At 37.7% G+C, this 22,732-nt stretch overlaps 1 protein-coding gene across 1 annotated transcript in view; it reads right to left on the bottom strand.

Annotated features, from left to right (window-relative positions):
* Window positions 1-22,462, bottom strand: part of LOC118736228 (protein tramtrack, alpha isoform-like) — a 66,934-nt gene extending 44,472 nt beyond the window's left edge. Inside the window, exon 1 of the mRNA XM_036466341.1 lies at window positions 20,937-22,462. The gene's annotated coding sequence lies outside the window, so the exon portion shown is untranslated. The remainder of the gene's footprint in view (window positions 1-20,936) is intronic.
* Window positions 22,463-22,732: the final 270 nt, after the last annotated feature.

Raw genomic sequence — 22,732 nt, forward strand, 5'->3', positions numbered from 1 at the left:
AATTTTCGGAACTTTTTGGTGATTTTCAGGATTTCTCGAGATGAGTTTTGCATACAGTATTTAATGAAGCCAAAAATACTAATAATTGCCCTGCAATGTGTCAAAATGCATACTTTGGTAAGGATCATATATTTAGGTAAACCTTAAACCTAGCATGGAACAAATAATTTTTAAGCAGAAAACAAAACCGACTTCAATTCTCATATATATATATATATATATATATATATATATATATACTTAATGATCCAATGATCGGATCTAAACCAGATTAGTATGGGACCACCTCTGAGACACTACCTTTCCGAGCCAAAAATAATTATCGAAATCGGTTGACGTGGTCCAAAGTTATGCAGTAACATACATAAAAAAAATAAAATTTCCGACGAACTGATAACCTTCTCCTTTTTTGGAAGTCGGCTAAAAAACAAGTAATTTTTACCATTTTTTTGTAGATAGGCTCCTCTGGCTCTCATGGCCCCATCTGTATACAAGTTCGTATAAATAAAATTGTTTCATTAAGGTATGCAGTTTTATTGCCTCGTCCGTTTTGTTCATTCGCTTATAAAATTTATTTGCTAGTTCAGCAATTCGCCTGACGCTCGCTCGTCCACCATTCGCCTGTAGTTGTCGTTGTCGCCTTGCAGCCGTGTCGCAAATAACCATTTCCTGCGCGCCACATTCACACTCCTCACTCACCATTTGTGGCTAATCATTGTCCTCAGTTTCGTTGTGCACTCAGCAGCGCGTCTCATATTTATTCGGTGCTTATCACCAACAAGCGCCCGCATAAATAACAACGTGCCTCCTACTCATACCCCACTGACGCATCCTCAACGACCACAATCACCACTTTCACCACCATCGCCAGCAATGTGCGTGCTGCTCTTGCTTCATTCTCCTTTCTAGTCCATACCAGCGCCTGTGCCTTTATAAACATTTTGTTCATTTTGTTGTTGTTTTAATTTTGCTTTCCCACCCCCTTTATGTTGTTGTTGGTGTTATTGATATTTTTGCGCATTCGCCTTGCTATATAACAGAAAATGTATTTATTAAGAGGTGACTTTCCTGCATTCTCCTTGAATGCTATTTATTCATGCGTGTGTATGTATGTATATGTAGTGTTAATATGTACCCTGTAGGAAAATCTCTAGTTCTGAACTGGTGATCTTCTAGTTCAATTATTAGACACAGTACTGTTTCGCGAGAAATCTCTTTTGCATGCAAACAACTGACAAATTTAACATGGCGATGTTCTAGGAAGTGTCAGTTGCCCCCAGCTGCACCCCTTTTTCGATAGTTCCGAACTAGTCCTAAATTTTATAGTTCCGAACCAGTTCTAAAATTGACAGACGAAAGAAAAAAGTATCATAATTTTTCAATCTTTTTGGTTCTTCCGTGTGTGCGATTTAAAATTATTTTAATTTATTTTTTTTTAATTTGAAATTAAATTTGTTTGAATGATTGTAAGAAATGTACGTTTACATTCCTTTGGCTATAGCTGAGTTTGCAGAGGTGCCTGCTGTTATTGGTCAGATTCTAGAACATCCCAAGATGTTAAAATGTTAACACAAATTTTTCCTTTTTATTACCAAATTATGAAAAAGCATCTGCGAAGTGCAGAATGGAAGCATATTTGAACGAAAAAGCTGCCAAACATATATCTATGTAAAGTAAACAAGGCGCTCCCTGCATCCCTTTTCGATAGCTTCGAACCAGTTCTAAATTCGTCACCTTAGATTTACATAGATTTCTAATGGAAAAAGCGAAATAAAATAGTTTTTTTAAAAGTACCACATTTCGCTGATTTTGGACTGGTGGGGATCTACTCACTATCGGACTGGTTGGTTTTTGGCGATAAAGATCTAGTACGGAACAAGAAATTTGATTCACTAGTCCACGGTTTCCCTGCAAGGTATGGATGGCTGTGTAGCTGTCTGCCTGCCTGACCGCATGTTTGTAGTTGTATTTATTATTTTTGCTCTTTTGTTAGTGTACCTCTATACATTTGTGCATTTGTATTCGACAGGCTGCTGTTATCGGGCATACGAATGTGTTTTTTTTTATTAGTGTTGTTGTTCCTTGTTGGTTTGTGAATGCTTTTTCCGCTTAGTCAATTTACATACAAATTAACGGATTGGTGCCGCGTGCAAAAAGCAACAAGAAATCCTCTTTGAGAGGATTAAATGTGGCCAGGCCCGCAAGCAAGCAATCGAACGGTTGTTGTTGTCGTTGTTGCTTTGCTGTTGCTGAGTTCTGTTGGCGCTCTGGCTGTTGACGTTGCCGCGTGGGCAGCAAGCAGAGCCTTTGGGGATGAGGTAAGCGAGTGCTTGTTGGATCGACCAGCAAAAATAGTGTTGAGCTCTAAAGGCCTGTGATTTTCTAAAATGTTGTGCATTAGACTGGTTCGGGGGCGAAAAAAAAGCTACTTGGTTAGAAAGCTTACATCGGAAAGGATGTTGTAGAGGCCTAAAACAGTGTAAATCGAACCTTCTTCCCCAGCTAGTGTGACCTAACTAACGCTTACTCTAATACACTAAACATTTTCGTTAAAAACCAATACATTTGCATTCCCACTGCCATTGAATGTGCAGTCATGTGTAGAATATAAAAAACCACCAAGCAAAATCCTGATGGTTAGCTTTGAATTAGCAGAACTCACAATATTTTGATAATATAATATATACAGACTCCCTGTGAAAATCAATGAAAATCTTAAAGTAAATTTTTTTTAAATATTTTTATTTTATTTTATCACGTACATAATTTTCTCACATATAGCCTAGAAATGAATCCTTGTCAAAACCGTTTCGATTAATAACAATATTGTAATAATTCCGTTTACTTATTAAATAATTTGAATTGAATTTAATTTTGACTCAGGTGGCAACTCTTCAAAGCCTCTTTTGTATGACACGCACATTGAGATAAACATTTCAAATAGCTAATACATTTAATTCAAGTTGAAATTGATTCTTTAAAAAGGTGGCAACCCTTTTCAAAATATTTTGAAACTAAAGTTAAATCTCTTTTGTGTGACACCCATATTTTCATAGATATTTTAATTAGCTAACGCCCCTAGTTCAAGTTAAATTTAATTTTTAAGCCGGTGGCAACCCTCCCATATTTAAATTACAAATAAAGCTTTTTTAAAAGCATTTCAATTAATACCCATATTTTTATAATTCTTTTAACTTTTAATTAATTTGAATTTTATTAAATTTTTATCAGGTGGCAACTCTACTCAACAAAATTTTAAGCCTACAAACTTCTTAAAGCTCTTCCGTCGGACACCCATATTGTGATACTTACTTTAATTATCTAATTCCATTATTTTAAGTTGAACTTGATTGTTTAAATAAGTGGCAACCCTCCTACATGTATAAATAGAAATAACGAATTTTCAAAACCATTTCGATTGATACCCATATTTTAATAATTTATTTGAGTTTAGGTGTTTGACAGGTGGCAACCTTTTTCATGTTCTAACCTAGATATAAACCTTCTCGCCGGGACAAGCACGCAGTCATGAGTGTTTCCGGTAACAAAAGTTAAGGGTGAAAGCAATAAAGAGGCACAAGCGTCAAGAAGGTTAATAATTCGGGGTTCGGGAAGATCACTCTCAACCTCTACAAAACTAAGGTGGAGTCTGAGCCCAAATTTATTGTGGATATACTACTTAAGCCTCCGTGGTTTCGTGGCCGAAACATTACAACAAACTACAATGAAACTCCTTATTGAACTGACAGTTTAGAGATCAGAGAAATTTTTTAGAAATGCTTCTATGTACGATCGACTCCGCTTAATATTTTGCTTAAAAAGCATTGAAACTGCGAATATCTGAAGGTACTCTCCAGCCTAATATTTTGGGAAAAACTATGGCATTAAAACACTGATGGGCACTGCTTTGCCCGTGGGCAAAAATAGAGGACGAAAAAGTGAAAGAGGAAACAAGAATAAAAACGAGAGAAAGTGAGAAAACGTCAAAAATTACGCCGCCTTGATTGACATTGGGAAACGCAACGCATAGCGCTCCAATTGAGGGACGGCAGTTAGACTCTTGAGAGCGAGAAGCGGCAGGGTAACATTGAGCTTTTCACTGCGATATCGACGGGAACGAGGCCGCCGACGAACTGGCAATAGAAGCCTCATCTTATATACTTATAATTACTGAATGAATAAACTTAAAACCTAGTAAGTACTAAAGGTCATCAATCTCGTAAACAAAGCTGACATCAGGTGGTCCGCTAACACATTCCCTAGTGCTTGGCCGAGTTTCTCTTCCGATTTGTGATGTGCGCCATAATAATTTCATAGAGAGGTGAGAGACACAGTTTTACGCCGTCTGTAGATGGCAAATAGTTTTGATGAGAAGCTGGTTCTGATAACAGAAATACACTTGGAACCTTACCACTACCTGCCAAGGAGCGGCTACTATTAGAAAAATTGACTTGTTTCTTGGGATGTTGCTTAGAAAACGGATTGAACCCTGGACATTATCGAGTTCTGGTCAACCACGGCGGCCGCCACATTTATCTCTTAGTTTCAGTGAATTTGTATTCGAGTATTTCGTGTCTCTTTGCAAATTTTCTGGGATGTGACATTCTAAAAAACGATCACAAAATTGTCTCACCATTTTCCTTTATTACAACGCTTTTATTTTAAAATCGATAACGAAAAGAGAGAGAGGCAATAAAAAGGCGACATTTTTTGGTACAATTTCATATTGTTCTTCAGTAGAGTCGACAGTTTTTGACGCATCTATATCTATATTGGCCGACCCACAAATTGTGTCAGCGATGGAATGCTAAGCCATTTCTTCCTAGCCTCTTTCCGAAAACAAAAATGCAAATTCTGCCTTTTAGCCGACAAAAAACGCCCACATAAATAAATGCGCAGCACGGGAAAAACTAAACCGCTCATATGTATGCGCAATCATATTTTCATGCATACATTTATCTCCGCCCGCCCGCCCGCACTTATGTATCTACTCGTAACATAATGACATTATGTACATTCAGCCTTTTTCCTGCGCCATGAAGGGGCCAGTTATCAGCGCGTATGGCCCACAAACTGAGGGCACACGTGTGCCATGAGGCATTACAAATGGAGGTACATACATACATACATAGATACATCCATATGTGTAAGTCTAAAGATGTCAGTATGTATGCAAATAGGAAGTAGCAATTTTAATTTTTACTGCATTTCTATGCCTTTTTTACGCGCCAGAGCACACTCCTACAAGCACACACACACACACACGCACGCAATGCACCGTGGCCACTGTACGTACACTCATTGGGACATTGAGCTTTGCCTGTTCATGCTGCTCCTCGCCTGTTTTGTTTGGCCAGGCAGCCCTTGCAGTTTTGCTGTTCGCTGACCACAGCGTATTCATTCGGTCATGCCACACCGCACCGCTATACTTGCCTCACGCCACACATTGCTAATTGAATTAAGTGCATCGGCATGTGGATGCCACAATGACGACAGTGCGGCGGTAGCCTGCAGAAGGCTTAAGTACTGCAACAAGGCGTTGTCTCTCTGCGCTGGTAGAAGCAGCAGGAAGCCGCCGCAGTTGAAGCCACAGCCACGAATCTATCGATCGAACTAGCAAATCCAATTCAAGTACTTTTTATGAAGAAAAAGAAGTGCAAAAAAAAAACAAAAAAAACAACAACCGCACAAATCCTTTTAGGCTCAGTTGGCGGTATTAGGGCCATCGCATGCATTGTAGTATGTACAGATGCTATTTAGATAAGTGTGTGCGGAAAAGTCAATAGCTTATGCAAATTATTTGCGAGAAATACAAGTTGATTGTGGTGCTTTTCTATGAGTTTGGGTTACTGAGTAATATGTAGTTAGTTGATACGCTTTGAACCCTCATCAAGAGTGCATAATAAACTGGATGTTAACAGCGGTTGTCTACTCAACTAGTGAAGCGGCATGGCGTTAAGACCCCAACATTTAATTTCAAAAGACTAAAAACAAAAAATCCGCAGCCGTTTCTGAGTGAAGAGAGGTCTCGCATAGTGCACTGTTTTCAATTTCATCAAATTTCAAATCACCCTATACCGGTTAGAAAGTTCTTAATTAAAAAAATAAAACTTTATCGCAATTCTACAGGCTAAGATCTTTGATATCTCATGCTACTTATTTAATAATTTAAATGTGGCAGCCCTCTTCAAAAGAATTTTCAAGCTAAACTTTTATTAACTCTCCTTAATCTGACATGCGATAGATACTTTAATTCACTGATGAATTAAATTGAATTTTTAAACATGTGGTAACCCCGCCAAATATAGTTCAGAAATAAAGGTTTTCAAACCCCCCTTCGATTAATACCCATATTTTAATAATTCATTTAACTTATTAAACTTATTTGAATTTAACCTTTTAAGCAGGTGGCAACCCTTTTCCAGCACCTCAAAAATATTCTTAGTGTTCATACTAAAGATTTCTTAACACTCTTTCGATTGACATCCATGTTTTGATGTTTCATATATCTTTTGTAAAAATAAGTTAACTAAATTCGACATTCCCAGCAGGTGGTAACCCTCTTCAAAATATTTTCAAGCTACTAATTTCTGAAACCCCGTTTGTTTGGCACCCATATAGTGATACATATTTCTCTTATCTAATATGATTTTTTGAACAGGTGGCAACTCTCTTATAGTTCAGCTAAGAAACAAAGCATATCAAAACCATTTCGATTGATACCCATGTAATAACTGATATTTTTAAATAATTAGAATATAATTTTTTAAAAGGTGGCAACTCTTTTCAAAAAAGTAAAACCCTTTTGCACATACAGTCCAGGCTTTTTAATTTGACACCTCAGAAACAGAAGAACAAACGAATGGTGCGGACATGATGGCATTGATTATTAAATAATTTGAGTTTGGTTGTTCCACAGGTGGCAACTATTATCGAAGGGCACGGAGGCCGCAGAGAAGATCCTCTAGTGTTTTCTCAGCTTCCAGTGTTCCATTTTGTTGCTGTTTTACGCTTAAGAGTTTGGATATATTTCAATGAAATTTCGCACATATTGGTTTAAAGACGGATTAACATACATATATGATATTCTTTGAAGAGAGCTGCCACCTTTTTCAAAGTTAAAATCACTTACGTAATTAATAAGTTTAATAAATTAAAAAATTATTACAACAATGTGGGTGCCAAACGAAATGGGGGTTCTCAAACCATATATACACATACTTCGAAAATATTTTTAAGGAAGGTGCCACCTGTTAAAAAGCTAGATTCAACTTATAAATATGCTAAATAAAATATCACAAACAGGGGGTATCAAACGTAAGACTTTCAAAATTTTTTTTTTTAAAAACATTCTTTTAGAGTATTGCCACCTGTACAAAAAGTTTCACGGGAGTCTTCAGAAAGGTTTATTTCAAAAATATTTTTAAAGGGGCTGCCACTTGCATAGAAATTCAAAATCAAGTTAATCAACAAGTTAAATGAAATATTTTGGTATGGAATTTTACAAGGGAATTATAAGAATGCGTTATTTCGAAAGTATTTTTTAAGAGGGTTGCCAGCTCTTCAAAAAGTTCAAATAAATTTAAATAATAAGTTAGCGAAAATATTTTAATGTGGGTATGCAACGAGAGAGCTTTTTAGAAATCTCTATCTAATTAGAAAATATTTTTGAACGGCATTGCCACCAGTTTAAGAATTTACAATTTAATTGACGAGTTAAATGAAATCATTATAATATTATAAATGCGAATAAAGTGTGAGAGCGAGTGTCTAGTAAAGTCGGCATAGAGGTAGCATATAGCAAATTTTTTAAGAGTGTTGCCACCTGCTTGAACAGTTAAGTTCTATTTTAAACTATAGGTTCAACGAAATTTTACAATAAGGATACCAAGCGAACGAGACTTAAAAAATAGCTTTATTACGAAAATATTTTTAAATAAGAGAACTCCCACCTATTTAAAAATGTTTATTTAATTTTGTTAATAAGTTAATTGAAGTACTATTACAACATGGGTGGCCTACGAAAGAGGTTTAAGAAAGCTTTATTCTGAAAATACTTTAAAGCGGGTTACGCGACAGAAGCTGCGGTTAAAAGCTAATATATGTACATATGTATGTTGTTACATACAAATAGCCAAACGATTTTGTATTACCTCATTTTATTTTTCACTTCTTTTTCACTCAATTGCAAGTCCTTAACCCGCGTAATCAGATTGCATCAATCTGTATCCATTTCGATTGCGGACGACCCGCATAACTCAACGAAGAAGTAACTTGCGGTTCTTTTCTGGACGTACATACATATGTACGTATTTATAAGAGAAAGAGCCCAACCCACTTTCACCGGTTTCTCAAAAGCTGACGACAGACCGAAGACGACAACACAGCGCACTTAAGGATTCCGCAGCGGGGTAACGGATAGCCATAGTCTTTGTTTTTCGTGGAGAAATCACAGTAAAAGAATTATAATCAGAAATAACAACAAACAAGAGATAAAGAAAGAAGCTAAATACATGCATTCTACAAAAAGCCCAAAGCGACACAAGTAAACAACAACCGGCCCAAGCTATGAAGAAATGAATGTAGGAATTAAGCAGCCAAAGAAATTAGTAGAATAGGTACCGGTAGTGTTGAGCAAATGAAATTAATGAAAGAAAAAAAAAGGTGGCAACAACACAAATAAAAAGTGGAACACGCACAAGACGTGGAGACAAAGCGTCGCGTCGCGTCGCATCGAGTCGAGTCGTTTAGCTGCGACAAGCGCAAGCGTGTGCGTCGCTATGAAGAAATGAGGCAGAAAAAAGGTCACTGACCAAATTATGTTTTGTAATGAAAGCGTGGACGTGGAGAAAGGCGAGACGACAAAGGAAGTTGTGGGAGCTAGAGAGGAAGAGAGTGTTGAAATTTTGCTGGTCGCGAGACAACCGCGTTAGGTTAGCGCGCGAGGAGAGGTACACAAGGTAGAACACACCGTCAAGAAGAAAGGTAGCACGGCACGGCTGTTGTGAGCTTGATGGCGCAATATGCCAACTGAGATACAGATGTATGATGAAATGACTGTTGACGTTTGACTCTGTTGACAATCAACGAACAGCATAGAAAAGAAGTTAAAAAGAAAAAAAACAGGAACGACAATAAGATATGAATGAATGGGAGCAATGAAATTACTGATGGCGACTCGACATACTAACTGACGTACGCTTTAACTAGCTGTCTAAAGAAAGAGCTGTGGAAGAAGATATGTACATACATACAAACATATGTATGTAAGCCACCGCAGCAGGAAATAAAAGGTTTACAAATACCGCGAAAAAAAAACTAGGAAATGCAAATAAGCGAAAAAGAAACAGGCGCATAGTCCGCAAGCCACAAGTTTAACGGAGTCAACGGATGGAAAGCTGGATTAAAGCAAAATTCGTTGGACACGCCTGCGCCAAACAATACATGCCGGAAGAGTGGTGCACCAGCCAGCTGAGCATCTTATCATGGCTTTCAACTAGTCGGTTTCGCTGATGCGAGAGAATATTATCAGCACGCATGGAGTACAAGTATAGTTATTTTGGAAGCCAGGCTCTTCGGAAACCCCTTCCTTATACCACCTAGTGATTTCCTTCCATTACAGCCCAAGCCCAGGCTAAATGATGTACCACCTTGATACGCCGGAGTTTTCGGAACTCTTAATTCAATCCTACTCGGCCTGAAGGCCTAGGGAATTATATCACATAAGACTCATAAATGAATTTGTGCAGTAAAATTTCCATTAAATTCAGGATTTATTATTTTTCTGGGGAAACATCTTACGGTCGCATCCATTGTACCTTGACGTTGCGGCTCTCTCTTGTTGAACAAGCAGTCCAAATCTATCCGCAATTTGTTATCATCACAAAGATCAATTGCGTCTTCTAAAGTTTCCAAAGTCTCTGAAGCTCAACAAGGTGGAGCGTCGCTTTTATAAATCGCAATATTTCTGTTATATTGAGCCACTTGAGATCGGTAGATATCCATGGGGATGCCTCTGATGAAGCATCTGCGCATTAGCGGACCAAAGGTTGGAACGCAGTTTTGTCGTCTTCTAGACACATTTCACTTAAACTCTGGTTTCTAATGCCAATAGTATTGAGGTACGCTTTGAAGGGAATAAACTCCGTGATTACGACCAAAGTGAACCGAAGCCTTTTTCTGCCTCTTTATTCGCCATCAGGAAATATTTTATACTGCCGATAGGTGTCAAGAAAATGCCAATGGAAATGATTACAGCTTTACGCGAAGCGGAGCTTCACCTCGCAGACGGCTGTTGAACAAAAAGTTTCTCCACCGGTTGCAAATTGCTCTAGCCATTGCGTTGTCCTTGACGTCTATATATCTTGGTGCTCACATAAACGTGAGGTAATCTCCTGGAAAGCTCTCTTAGTCAGACATAATTTCCCGGGTTTACTCATAAAGAAGAATATGCCTTGGCAGATGCTTGGCTAGCGGACTAGATGAATTCCTCACCTCACGGTTGCGCTTTTTGTAGCAGCTCCGCGGCAGACACAAATGTAGCGGGTACTTCAGCTTGAGAGACAGAAGTCTTGGTGCCAAGGAAAAGAGAGAGCTGAATAAGTTTCGTCTTGGAAAAGATACCGATTCTTGAGCATTGGACACTTTGCTCGGTGAGACATTGCGTGGCAAAAACCGCTCTGAAAGTTGGATGTCAATACTTCCCTCCCTTTCCCGTGGCAGGCTGCTAATGTCTGGCTACAGTACTGATGTTCCTGCACTCGTCCTACTACTTGGCGAATTTCTTACACCAATTCTGTTGAACTTTTTGTTTAAGGGAATAACTACCTTGAGTAAGGCAACAATAATCCGCATAAAACTCTCATCAGTGTGTCAGCTTCTGTTGATTATTGCAGCCCTCGTTAGCCCTCTTTATAGCAGTTCCACGAAAACCTCTGCTAGAAATTCAGTAGTTAATGTTCCCACCAACGAGGACTGCGAGCTAAATACGTCCCGTTTCAGAAAATATTCCAGCTCTAGAGCTAGAGTTCGCTAGAAAGCCGTCCATGTACACAATGGCAGCATCGGGTGGGAAGCCGACCTCCAACCATTCGACTGCAACTATGTCAGTTAAGGGATGTCGATCGAAACCATCTCTAAAATATTAGCTCAGCAGGCTGGATATAAAAGCTTCCCTTCCTTTGTGGAGATAAGAATCTTGTCAGAATCCCCCTTCGCTTCAATGCTGTAAATAGGATAACTCTCGACCACGACATATTGTAAAAGCTGTGCGCAGTTCACAGAGCTACTTATGTAAGCTCCACTGATGCCTTGAGGACAATAAATTTGAACCACTTCGATTTAGATATTGCAATGACATAAAAACTCTGAAAGTATTCAACTCGGAACCCGCTGATGCTAGCAGAGGAAGAGGGAGGTTTCCACTGCGATGGAAAGATCAAGTACAGAAGGACTTGGCGTCACTTGGCACAGAAGGGAAACAACTGCCGGGCTTTATTGAACTCGGCCAAAATCGCTTAGGCGGTTACAGTGCTAAATAAGAAGAAGAATAATGACATAAAAGGCGAATTTTCTTTGGGAAACGTTTAACATTTTGTAAGATTCCCAGTGCCATGATTTAGTACAGGACGGGAATAATTTTTTTAGAATCTAGTCTACTGCAAGGATATTACGGCACACTGTTCACATCTCACTTATTCATATTAGGCCTCGTATAGAGGGAAAGATGCATCAGATCATCTTTTGGAAGATCGCGACTTTATTACCTTGGCTCTGATTTCTACTCAATATGGGTCGTAATCGTCTATGTGAGATCTCACGACTTGAATTTGAGGCCTAGTTTTACACCTTCTTCGTAATACTAAGGACTTACTAATGGCCAAGCTATTATAATACCATAACCAATGTTCCAATGCTGCTCCGATTCCTCCGTCACTTAAAAAGTTAATAAAAAGTGCATTGCCCTGTACAAAAATCTTAAATTTAGTCGGCGAACATAAATAGTGAGAAGTTTAATCGACCCGTGGACTCTCAAATTTTAGAACTCATTCTATTTTGAATCAGGTTTTAACTGAATTGTTGTCGCTTGAGCCTAAAGTGGTTGCTATTTTTGGCCTGACCATTTCCTATCCCTTTCACTTACTACTTGGAAATGCAAATGTATAGAAGATCTTTTACGCTTTTCGACTCTTTATTGTCGATGCGAGTACTTTCTTCATTTCCTTCCTCCCGAAACGCCAATCTCGCACTGCCGCATTGCTTGTGAAAAAAGCAGTTTGTATGTTTGTTGGTTTGTACATAGCCAACTTTATAACCGCAAGTATAGCACGAGCTAACCATGTTGAGACGCATGCGTGACGCATCGGTCGCAGTTGGCGTATCTGTCAAGAAAATGGGGCTTGCTAACAGTTAGCATCTAGCAGCTACTAAGTATTAATCGAGCAGCCAATCGTACAATATAAATTCACTTCTTTAGTTACTACTATGTGCTCATAGGCGCATGCGTAGTCTCTCTCTACTTCATACGCATGTCTAAATTTTTGTTCGTATGATTACTGATTTCACGTATGTACGTTCACCGGCAGCAATTCATTTAGCGCGTCAGTCAATCAGCGCGTCAGTAAAAGTTAATTCACAACATTTCTTGTAGCCATTGAAGCCACACTTGAACAGTAAAATTTACCGTAAGTCTAAGGAATTCAGGCACTCAAATTTGGCTTATGCCTTTCACTATTAATATTCATTAAATGATTTTGTAAATTTACAAAGCTCAACGGAATGGAAGAGGAAGTTTTTAAAGCGCGGAGGCCAAAAATTTGTAGTAAGTATGTAAATGTGTAGACTTCGCGCGAAGTAAAATCGAAATGGTGATCGATGCAGCTTTCTAGATTTAGCGCGTCAAGCAGTCGTCTATAGCCTCGATATCCATCTGGGTGTCCATCAGTCTGACATAAGAAAGGCTAAACGCGACTAATGCATGAAATTTACCACAAATGTGTAAGGCTGACATAATCTTTGCATTTCAGGCGTATCATCGCGATAAATCCCGTTCTCATCAGGAATACTTGACAGATGAACTGTGCAAATGTGCGATGAGTGGAGATCCTGGAGCGTGTGTAACTACCAGTTATATAATCCTTTTTTGGGATACCCACTTAAATTAAGCCACAAATTAATACTGCCTAGACGGAGCTTGTTTTGTTCACCAAAAATCATAAAAAGCGCTTAATGGACAAATTTTCCCGAACTGTGGCGTTCCTTTGCTGACAGGCAGAAGGCCTCAGCTGCTCTTGCAAGAAAATGCATGGTTGACGAAGTTGCTAAGCTGCGCACCCATAAGGTCAACTCCCCTGATAGAAAAGGAGATGGGTTTTTAGTTGGTTTAGCGAGCGCTGGGAGAAATAGCAGAAACTCAAAGCTGCAAAGTCTTTCTGACCGTCGGCTGTGGACGGTCAAAGAAGCTTCTCTAGACAAAGTTTGTCCGATATTTTTTCGACCAGAAAATAGTCAATAATTTTCCGGTTTCTTAAATGAAATTCTTAGTGATCTTGAGGTTTTTTTTTTGAGACTTTTTGTCGGAAAATTTTTTGAGAAGAAATTAATCGATTATTTCGGGACAATTCGGAAATTTCTAGCTTTTCGGAAGTTTTCAAAAACTTTTGCAATTTTTCGGTTGTCTCGGGACTTGGTATCTTATGGGATTTTTATGGATTAATCGGAATTTTTTCGAGGCTATTCGGAATTTTTTAGCTACTACTTAAAATGTTTATGGTATCTATCGAAGACATTTCAAATTTCTTTTGCCTTTTAGAAGTTATCAGGAACTTTTGGGGACTTTCGGGTCTTATATGGGTCTCAAATAAAATCCGTGTTTTATTTTTCGAATACTTTTGTGAGGATTTAACGTGACTTTTCGCATTTTTTCGGTACCAGTCGGCATTGCTCGAGCTCTTTTCGGAATCTATTGAGGAACTCTCAGAATTTTTTGATTTTCGGAAGCTTCCAGGAACTGTAGGAAACTTTCGGGTTTGATCTGGATTTTTTCGGAACTTTCGGTATTTTTCGTGTTTTATTTTTCGGATCCTTTTGAAGATGTTTCCTGACTTTTCAGGTTTTTTTCGGTTTAATCAGAATTTTTTAGGGACTACTCCGGATGTTTTCGGTATTTATCGACAAACTTTCAGAATTATTTGCTTTTCGGAAGTTTTCATGGACTTCAGATCTTATTTGGATTTCTTCGGAACTTTCCGGATTCTTCGTGTTGTATTTTTCAGATCCTTTTGGGGATTTCCCTGCGTGACTTATTGCATTTACTCGGGACTAGTTCAGATTTTTCGGGACCAGCAATTTTTTTCCGTATTTACCGAGAAATTTTCATGAATTTTTTCTTTTAGCAGGCTTTCAAAAATATTCGGTAATTTTTCTGGGCCTTCGGGATTTTTCGTGTTCGATTATTGGGGACCTTTTTGTGCATTTATCCTAAATTTTCAGTATTTTTCTGGACTAATCGGGATTTTTTTAGATATATTGGCAGTTTTTTGGTCCTAAAGTATATTCAAATAAAAATATCTAATAACAAAAAGTTTTGAAAAATAATAAACACCTGATATGCGCAGTCCCTACCGCGGGTACATACATACATATATATATATATGAGTATTACAACAAAATACTGACTCATGGCGATGTGGCGCGGCTGCATAAACGGATGCGGCTACACTCGAGCAGACATATTGGGTCGCATGTGGGAGACATGGCATGGCGTGTTGGGCGCAACATTCAGTAAACAGGTGAATTCGATCGAAGTTTTTTGTTTTATTTGTCTACGTAAAAATTTTGTTGTCATTTCATAACCTAAGTCATATTTGTTTGTATTGACTTAGCGGTTTCACGCCACTACTGAACCAACAGCATACACACATAGATAGAGACATACATATGTACATATTTATTCTCCTACTCTTTTGCTTTCTTCTCCTTCTTCAACCGCTTCTGAATATTTGTTATTTCAACATTTCCAAGCTTGTTCTTGTACACAAACAAATGAAGCTAACTGTTTATTTCCCAGTAACAGTTATTTATAATATTTTACGTATACTTTATACAAAACCGCTATAAGTTGATAGCTAGAGAGAAGTGAGGCCTATATGGCAGGCCGCAGTAGAAGCAGCCGAGAGATGGACTGAGTGTCTTGTAGTAGGCGCTCTCGAAACTATCAGCGGCCATTATCAATACTGTAAATGTCGTTTTTGCTACAACAGGCCCCGTCACACTCTACCTCCCTTTTCTGTGGCAACTATAGGAAATACTCCTACTAATTTGATTACGCTCTTCATCTGCCACGATCGCTTACTCTTGCTTTGATCTCTATCACATTTGTTTGGGAATACAGCTCCCCCCACACACTCACGACTTTACATTTGTATGTATGGCCCCCCAAAATAAAATATTCACATGTATTTTCTAATTGTTGCTGTAGTTGTTTTTGTTGTGGAGCGCAGGTTGTTTTGAATTTTACTTTTGCGACCCAAGAGCGGCACCATTTTTAATGTGTTTTTTTTTTGTCGAAAATTTTCATTAACAAAAAATTCGGTGGCAAAATTAAAAATAAAAATAAAAATTTGGAACTAACTAAACTCTAACAATGCGTGTTGCCTTTGTTGTTGTTGTTGTTTTTTTTTTTTTTTAATTTTCTTTGATGCATTTCGTAATCATAATTCAAACGTAGTTTGACGCTTAAACTTGTTTGTTGTTGGTTGTTTTGGCGTTGCTGTTGTTTTTGTTCGTATGTTTTTTTTTTTTAATTTTTGTTATTGTATTATAATTACTTGCTTGCGTGTGTATGTACATATGTATATCGGTTGGTGCTACTAAACACTATGAGAAGTGGGTTAAGTTGGCAACAATAACAATAGCAAAAATAAAAAAAATAAAACTAACGAAAAATGTAAATAAACGCAAATATATAAAGTCAAATGTATTTCTTTTGTATGTATGCATGGCCTATGATTTTTTTTTGTATAATTTGCATATTTATTGCTCGGAGACATTCATTCTTTTTTCGCCTCGTACTCGCAACAGGTGGCAAAGCTATTTCTTCGTTTGTTGTTGTTTTTTTTTTTGTTTTTTGCTGAGGGATTTTGACCTCGTTTTATGCGCAAAGAAAAAAGCGCAAAATGCAACGAGTAGCGGAAACTAGTAAAATGTATTTTATGTTGCTTTGTAATTTGAATAAATTATATTTTTTTTTGCATACGAATTAAAATTTGTTATGAAAACTGGTTTCTTATCGCAGTTGTTTGCGGTTAAGATATCAAACAAAGATGTACAAATTTTGACAAAAACGTTATTTTCAAAGGGCTAGACAATCGATATTTGTAAATAATCGAAGTTCTGAGACAAAATCGAGTGACCAAAATATCGATTATTCGATCATTGGTTCGATGTTTTTCATCGATGTTGATGGCGGCAAATTAAAGTGTCATCTCAAAAAATTTTGCAATTTTTCTATTCATATTTTCATTTTCTTTCTAACTTTACATTTATTTTTGAAGTTTTAAATTAACCTACTATTTTTGCCTATTATTGCGTATGTAGTGCTGATATTGCCACATTGAAACACCTTATATTTTCATAACAAATATCGATGGCTTTCATCCTACGTTTAATCGACTGCAGCATAACAGCAATACTTGAAACATTGATGCTATGAGGCGATGCCGCAGCCGTAACCCATACGACACGAGTGACGTATTCCCTTGCCAGCTCATTTAGAGTACGTTTACGTTCGATAACAATCCTCGATGTCGATTTGTCACAATTAAGTGCTTTGATAGCTGCCTGGCTATTGGGAAAGACAGTTGGGACAGCTGCTGGGTTGGAGTAAGAGATCGGGACTAAATTCTCCTACCATCCACCCCATCCACTGTGTAATCCATGCGCCTGATCCATGCGCCCGATATGTGTAAGCTTGTCGCCCAAGCGAACAGTCATGCCCAACGTCGGCAGAACTCCATAAGTTCGTCGAGAAAGGGCTCTTGTGCCTGGGAAATGCTGCGCTGATCTCAAGCTGAAGTTGTTATAATATCAACTAATGGGTTGTAAGACTTCATACCCAAAAATTTTCTTAAAATTCAGATTAAAAAGTTACAAATTTTGATGAAAATGTGATGCATTTTTCTAAACTTTGTATAAAATATTTTTATAAATATTTTTATAAAAAAATAACAAAAAAAATATTACCTTATATGCTTTCCAACCGACTATGAGTAATATAACTAGTAGTTTAAGCGATGATGCTCAGCTCGAAACGAGTGTAGCTGCACCCTTCTTCTATGACGACGCTCTCCCCAGCAATCTACGATCACCCTACTAAATGATTTGTAGAGAAATGTGTGCGTTGTTATCGATTCTATGTTGCGGTACTGCGGCAAAGCCATTTACCCCAATAAGCTCCCCTTAAAATCCACTGCTTAACCCAGTCGAGTCTCCTTCAATTGTGATTTTATCTGCTTTCCTGAACTGAGATGGACTAGACATGGTTTTATAATTCCGCATAACTAGTAAACTAACCGTTGGGTAGATTTCATAGTATAAAATTATAACTTTGGAATGACAGTCCTCTTATAAAAAAAAAACGAAAAAAAAAAACAATATCCATCCAACCTAAGCAAGCCCACAACAACATTCAGCTGGTTGCAAGTAATGACAAAGCGATGCAATGGCGTTCGTGCTTTTTGTGGGCGAGTATCATATGAGTTTCCCTGGGTTTTTTTTTTAGTATTTTTGCCTTTTATTGTGTGTTAGTGATATGTAAGTCTGTTTTGCTATGATTACTTTGTTGCTATTTCAGCTATGTATCTATCACAACGATCATTTTTCATTTTTCTACACCCTCCGTTTTTGGGGTTAAATAATTCCAGCCAGGCAGGCAATGGCACAGCATATTGCGCACTCAATATGCGGCAAACAATTTTGAAGCAAAAGCTCTCAGTGGCTGACCTTTTTTCAATATTTTCCATTTGCCGTTGATCAATGCGTTCGCTGCGATCTTGCCGATCTATATATGTAGATACATATGTATGTACATATGTAGGCTTTCACAGATGTTGCCATCGTTGCCCCATTGATGATTGCAGCTGAAGATTGTCGCTGTTACTTTGGCATTCTGTTGACAGCCAGAACCCCAATAATTATGACATTTTTTACTGCAGCCATAAGTTGCTTGCTACTTTTGATGTCTAAAGGAATGCGCCCATGTGGTCATTGCGTAAATCTTTTTACATACACACACACATACAGTGTGATCCACATGTGCTTGCTTGTTCGCCACTTTTGATATTGTCGATGCGAAATTGATCTTATCGCTGATAATCTTTATGAATTAAGCCAAGAACTTGATTAGGCACAGATTTGAAATTGACTGCGTGGAGATAAAGAGCATTTTTTTAATCTTTTTGTCAGCTGTGTCTTTCTTTCTCGAGCTTGCGAGGTCTGTGGCCGCCAATTATTGTTAGATATATTTTCATGAGTGGTTTTGTTTCAAGAGGATAAACTGTTTTTGGAAAACATTCATTTGACTGGCAAGAAGTGTGAGCCTTTTTGTGGCATTTATTTAGCATTTAATTTTACGTCATAGTCTCAGAACTTTAAGTCTCACTTCGTGTTTTTTTCTGGCCATTTTTACTTGAAATATTCATAGCTAAATTCGTCATACTAAAAATCCTTACTATTTCAAAAACTATTGTTTATAGTTCAAATATTACAATGACAGCGCAAAGTATAATTTCTTTGCAAAAATATCATGGTGAAATTATACCAGGTGTAGTAATAAAACCGCCTTATCGCTAAGTTTTCTTGACATGCGGCTATCTTATAGAAATTTTTTCCAGCAAAATTTTCAAATAAGATAGTGTAAAATTCTAATTCCCGATTCTAAACATGTCTACAAACAGGATTTAAGGATTTTTTCCAGAGAAAAACTACTCTAGCAATATCAATCTATATCAAAGGATATAGAAAGTCGACGCTGTACGAATAGAAATTTTGCGTAGGAATTTGAATACGCATTTTACCGGCTCAGAAATGGTAAATAGGCAGGAAAAGGTAGTAAACGTATCTCGATTTTGGTAAAATTTGCTATTTGAGCCACTTTCACTAACGAAAGAACGAGAATGAAAACTGGTAAAAATTGGGAAACTGCCACGCCCACTACACTAGGGGGCGGATATAGTAAATGTTATCCGATTCCAATGAAATTCAGTTTGTAACTTGGATTAAGCTAAGAAGACATATGTACATCTGAAATATAATGAAAATCGGTGAACTGCCACGGCCACCAGCTATCCGAACTTTATATTCTAATGTGGCAAGGACTAGTAACGAACCTCCAAAATAGCAAAAATATGGTGCAAGATTTATTTTTGCACAAAATTCTAGAAATTTAAAAAAAGGTGTGAATTGTCGACCAGCCACGGCCTGCCTCCCGGGAATAGGATATACTACTCCATTTTATTAAAATCGATTCGTATCTTACAAACCGAATTTCGCTGAAATCGGATAACATTTCCCATTCCCGCCCGCTAGTATGGAGGGAGGGGACGTGGCTGGTCGCCAATCCACACAATTTGTTATATATCTCGGTGTTTCAATGCAAAAATATATCTTGCACCAAAGTTTTGCTATTTTGGAGGAATGTTACTAGTCCTTGCCACATTATAATCCAGAATTCGAAAGGCTGGTGGGCATGAAAATTCACCGATTTTTCCCATCTTTAAGATTAGGTTAATCTAAGTTACAAATCGAAAGTGGGCGTGGCAGCACGCTAAATTGAACCATCTTTCATATCTATTCATTCCTAGGCTCGTTACAATTTTCAAAGTCGGAGCGCATTTACTACATTTTGTTACATTTTATATGCAGCTCTTCCACTCTGCGGCGTTTCTCATACGGAATAGAAAGCCTCTGTCAGGGAACGTCACACTATATTCGTTGACAACCATGCGGCATTAAACAAGTTAGGTTCCAGTGTAGTAAAGTTGAGTATCTTTCAGAAATGAGACTCAATAAGAGTCGCATTGAAGAATTACGCTAAATAAGTCTGCAGTCAGGGCTTTTACCGGCGTCGTCACAGGGCACTGTACTATAATAACTAGCACCAATGCTCCGTCGATGGCATACACCTAAAAGCTCCCCCTGCAGAAGTTGTCGGGATGAGGAAGGAAAGGAATTGATTCACCACTTTCTGTGTCGATTCCCAGCTCTTCGGACAAGATTCTCAAGCGCTTTCAATAGTTCGTTTTCAATAGTTTCGGGGGATAAATGGTTTAACAGACTGTATACTGACAAGATGGAATAACCCCGGCTAGAAGGATGTGCCTTTTCCTGGCACTCATAGAGAGTATTTACCATGGGATAGTTTGCCTCCGATTGGAAGTACGAGTCATTCGTATGCGCCTAGAATCCCACCTAATACTCTTTCTTCTTTTTCTTCTTATTCGGCGCTGTAAACGCCTAAGCGATTTTGCCCGAGTTCAACAAAGCACGCCTTTCACCTTGCAGAATAAATATCGTTTCCATTTTTTGGGTTTTTAGAAGTTTTCACAAAAATGAGATTTCTATACAAAAATCCACCTTATACTTAACTTTTATCGATAATGTTAAGGCTGGCCTTGTATATCGCTTGTCAGAAGAATTAACTATTTAATTCCAAAATTAAAATTGCACCCAGTGATGACAGTTAAGCTTCAGATAGATTTTAACACCAGAAAGTCGTTTTTGTGTAAACTGCAGATATGTAGGTGTATTGAATATAGTAAGCCCCCGATATATTTAATTTAAAATCAACATCATTTTGTAGTACAGTGATCTCAATTAGTTGACCGTAGCTGTATAAAGTACATGTAAATATGTATGTAAGTTATTACAATTTGACTTACCTCTTTTTAGTTAGCAGCGTCAAACATAATCCTTTTTGAATTGAAAAGAACTGAGTCGTTGGTTTAAAGCTGTCTTTTTTATGTAAATTTATTGAGTTTTTGCTTTTGTATTTTGATTACCATTAACTTAGTTTTTAAAATTTTGATTGAAACAAAGCTTTATATTTAATCCTCTATTGTGGTACTTAAAGTTAGCTTGCTGGAATCAGATGTGTTTTGGCATAAAAAGTTATTAATTTTTCATTAAATATTTTTGCATATTTTTAAAAAATATTTTTAGTATTTTATTCAAAATGTACACTTCCATTTGATTTTGTCTATTACATATGTATGTATTTCCACACACACATTAGCAAGCAGCACTATTTTGTTTGTTGTTACTGTGTAACGTGATGCTGGGTTAAAAAAAAAAATGTTGCACTGCTGGCGTTGATTTTATTAAAACTTTTATTTATTTGCACAACACTCACAGCTTTTTCCTCAATAAATAGTCAACTGCTCGCAACGCTTGGATAGTTTTTTTCGTTTTTATAAGTGCTATTACTCGTACGAGCTTGTGAATAAATTTGTTCTTTTCTTTATTCCTTTCGCAGCTTAAACACGCCAGCACTCGTCGAATGATAAATTAGTAGATAAACAAATAGCGAAAACGATGCCATAAAAAACGCAAAACAAACAAAAAAAATTTAAAATTAGAAGCCTTTAGCTTTCGAAAACAGCCAAGAGAAAACAGAAACCAACGCAACACAACCTCGAAACAGTACTGACATCTAGCTGAGGATACAAATGAATCCGTACCAATCGGTGGGCCACAACTGGCTTAGCGATTTTTGTACGAGTATGTCCCTGATGACTTCGCCGCCACCGCCGCAGTTGCTCGGTGCTGCAGAGACCGACGATTGCAAATCGTGCCTAGCGAGTATTCTTCTTTGGATACCTTGGTTCGCTGATTTTGCTTCTACTACAACTTGGCTGTGTGAGAGTGTGTATATGATTTCGTTTGGCTAGCTCGTGGATGGATACAACATAGATTCACTACTGTTACTAGCGCTGTTAATTGGCTGATGGACTCTACCGACCGGCGACGCAGCCCATTGTTAGTACATATTTACAACTACGACTACAACTAGTTATTGTTGCTATCGTTAGGGATATGTATGTAGGTACTTATGTTTGTTTATTTAGACATTTCATATCGCAAATGAAGATATACTCGCCCGAGGGAAATGGGAGAAAAGTGCCACTTTGCCGTTACTGTATTCGTATTGAAGTGTTGCTACGAATTTTTTGAGGAGCAAACTCTAGTTACGAGTAAGTTTAATAGACACCGGGATACTCTCACGGATACAAATGAGCTAGTTATTGCTCAGACGTATGAATAACTGAATGAAGCAAAGCTGCAATTAGTTACTAGCACAACTAGTATATTAGACACTCGTCGTTGTTGGAGTTCTTGCATCACGTAACGAAGGGTACCTACACTTTATAGGAAATAGTTCACTTAACTTTTAGACACAAAATACCTTTTTTTTTGATGCAAATATCACTTTGAGTACCGCTTTAGCGAACACATTAATTATTTTTGCATTTGTAAATTACTTCACTTTTATCTAATAAAATATACGCCACTTAAACTATTTAGTTATTTATTTTAATAATTTCAAATACTGTTCAGTCCTTTAAATGCATCTAATCTTGTATTGTGGATGCCTCGCCTTAATGCACGTTGGACTTTGGGACGGATGTGATTGGGGCTCGCGGGCACAGCGCACACGGATTGTGTAGCTGTGATTGCT

This window comes from Rhagoletis pomonella, unplaced genomic scaffold (assembly GCF_013731165.1).
Source record: "Rhagoletis pomonella isolate Grant_MI unplaced genomic scaffold, Rhpom_1.0 Rhpom_scaffold_00001, whole genome shotgun sequence".
Classification (NCBI taxonomy): Eukaryota; Metazoa; Arthropoda; class Insecta; order Diptera; family Tephritidae; genus Rhagoletis; species Rhagoletis pomonella.